Raw genomic sequence first — 2,952 nt, 5'->3', positions numbered from 1 at the left:
CTAAGAAGTATAGGAGCCGACCCTCAATATTTTTTCTGCTAATATCTTTCCATGAGTAAACTACTGTATGTATACTTTAAAATGCAGGCTTCATATTTTAGCGGCTTTGGTGCAGACAACAATGCACTAATTCATGAATACTGCTAAGAAATCATTTACATATTAATATATACAATACACCGCACATACATGTGTAGCGCTAATTTATGATTATGCCAACCCAGTGATTATGCTAAATTTTGAAAGCACCAAATTATATACACATATTACAGTATTCGGAATTCCAGTTTACAATTAGAAATGAAATCCCAATCTTGATCACTTCCATGTTTGAGAAATGCATATCTTACACATATTAATCAGAAATATTTTGACAGTGAAATCCTGGGGGAAAGTGGCAGCGTGCCTGCCAATAAAATGTTAAAATAAAATAAAAATGTTTTTCCTACCTACCTACCCTATCTTTTCTAAGGTTAAAATAGGAAACACTATCTATTTATCTTGGCCTTAGCAAAATAAAAAAAATACTTATGATACATCGATAATGATGGTCTAAAATCATGAAAATATTTTCAGTAGGGCAATCAGGATGAATGTAGAACAGGGTGCAGGTGAAAGATAATGAAGGGAAATGGACACTATGCAAACCAACGCATGCGAAGAAATATATACAAGTAGGAAGAATGACTTGATAAAAAAAACGATAACTAAATCAAGCTTTTTTTGGAAGAATTAAACATGTTAAATAATCTAACCAAGCTAAGAAATTTTAGCTACGTAAATCTATAAATGTACTGATTTCAATGGACCTTTTGAAAAGGTGGAGTTCTCTGTGATACATTTCTGACACTGAGTCAGTGTGTGACTGACATCGTTTATAAATACACGTACAGTTTAAGTCAGATTAACTTTTACAATGAATTCGCCCACACAGGCCTCACTAAACAGCTAAAGACCAGATAGTCGCACCGTCTAGCATAATTTGTATGGGCATGAGGAGGATAGTCGCGTTTCACAAAAAATGGGGACAAGCCTTAAACGCTTACCATATCCCGGGGGTGCTGAATTCATATAAATCCGTAGTTTGTTCTTACAGGATAGCCATTAGGCCTATAAACATGATACAATTAAAAAAAAAAATAACCGAGGTCTAGGTCGGGTCAAACTTTCCCAAAGTTTTACGTGCATTCATTATTAAATGTTACTTTACGAACGTCTGTAAGAAATAACTGCATGCATGATTTACGTAGTTAAATTAAGTTTTCAGCCTATAATATCTTTAAAATATGATAAAAAATCTACTTACCACATATTCTCGGAGCAGCCATTGCCCGCAATAAATTGGTATCATATGGGGACCAGTTTAAATTCCGCTGCGTTCCGAATGAACATTTCCCAGCATCCTCAAACATTCGTTTTACGGTGCAGTGAGAAAATTACTGCGAGTCAATTTTACGGACTTATGGGGATTTTTTCAAAAATGACCACAAATCGAATAAATATTATCAGTAGAACACGTAGAATTCAAAAAACCCCATGACCATATTTGTGGGGAACGAGAGAGTTCCCCACAATTCTGAACTTTCCCCATAAGAAAGGTCCTTTGTCAGGTGTGAGTTCCCCACAAGTCGGTGAGCGCGAGTGCTCTCTCTCTCTCTCTCTCTCTCTCTCTCTCTCTCTCTCTCTCTCTCTCTCTTATATAGCAGGATGTTAAAATCAAAGATGAATCCTTTATAAATTATTTTAATTACTTTCACAATGTAAATTAACTTTATGATCTATATTAAACTTTTACAAATATCAATATCCGTTATACATAAAGCATACGTATCAACCCTTTCCATTAAAACTAATATTTAAAACGTTTAAAGAAGGATAACTCTACATGATTTATGTCGACAAGATTTACATCAACAAATCTAAACTTTATAAAAAAGAGTAAACACTTGCACTCATTATTTTTTTCACATAATTTGCTGTTTTAATTTCATTAAGTAAGTACGAGCTACACATAGATTGTAACGGAATCTTAGGGTATGTATGTGCACTAAAACAAGCCTCTTGGAGATAAATCAATTTGAAATTGCGTTAAATTTTGAGCATTCATGGCGGCATAAAATAATTAATACATGCAACCATAAACTATAATTTTATGATTGACTTCATATAAGTATTCATTTTTGAAAAAAAATACTGTACATGCAGACTTGTGTATCCTTAGTATTATATTTACATTCAGTATAATTTTCCTTACCAAATCCCTTAGAAATCCACGACGTTCAAATTCCTATAACACATGCGAAACCTTGTCACCGCGCGTTAGAATACACAGTAGGAAGTATATGCATTTTCAATACTCTAGAAACACCAAAATGTAAAATGTCTTATTTCAATTTAATGAAAAACTACAACCCTGAAAAATTAACGTAATGTGCGTTAAGAATTAATTTGTCACTTTTTTAATCGCAATGTTTGTTTGCGTAATTTAACTTTGCAACGTCACTCAACGTCATCTCACGTCACAAACGGCTTTTACGTCTATTAACCACGATAGTTTTGAAGCTAAATTCATATAAATGTTAACGAAATAAGCAATTATGAAGAAGGAAAATTAGAGAATGTTAATATAAGCATTGAATTCATATTTTTGGCTTTCTTCGGTCCTATAACACCTGGCCGTGCCGACAAATTTATCAATCCGCGCTAACGCGCGGTATTCAATTTGTCGGCACGGCCAGGTATGTTATAGTACCGAAGACAGCCAAAAATATGAATTCAATGCTTAAATGTTGACCGAGGAACCCTAATAACAAATACTATAGTAAATTATAGTTAACTATATCTTACTATAGTAAATCAAAGTTACAGTTATTTCTATAGTAAATCAAAGTTACAGTTATTTCTATAGTAAATCAAAGTTACGGTTATTTCTATATTAAATCAAAGTTCCAA

At 33.2% G+C, this 2,952-nt stretch overlaps 1 long non-coding RNA gene across 2 annotated transcripts in view; it reads right to left on the bottom strand.

Moving 5' to 3' along the window:
- LOC134254788 (uncharacterized) overlaps positions 1-1,669 on the bottom strand; it is a 17,034-nt gene extending 15,365 nt beyond the window's left edge. Inside the window, exons 1-2 of one of the 2 annotated variants that reach the window (XR_009989381.1) lie at positions 1,307-1,669; positions 1,047-1,110 (exon numbers count right to left, since the gene is read on the bottom strand). This is a non-coding gene — a long non-coding RNA (uncharacterized LOC134254788). The remainder of the gene's footprint in view (positions 1-1,046; positions 1,111-1,306) is intronic. The other variant, XR_009989380.1, reaches the window with a different exon arrangement.
- Between the last annotated feature and the right edge of the window lie 1,283 nt (positions 1,670-2,952).

This window comes from Saccostrea cucullata, unplaced genomic scaffold (genome assembly GCF_032062105.1).
Source record: "Saccostrea cucullata isolate Sc308-1 unplaced genomic scaffold, CSIRO_AGI_Scuc_v1 ctg3648, whole genome shotgun sequence".
NCBI classification, from domain to species: Eukaryota; Metazoa; Mollusca; class Bivalvia; order Ostreida; family Ostreidae; genus Saccostrea; species Saccostrea cuccullata.
This window is presented reverse-complemented; position numbering and strand designations above follow the sequence as displayed.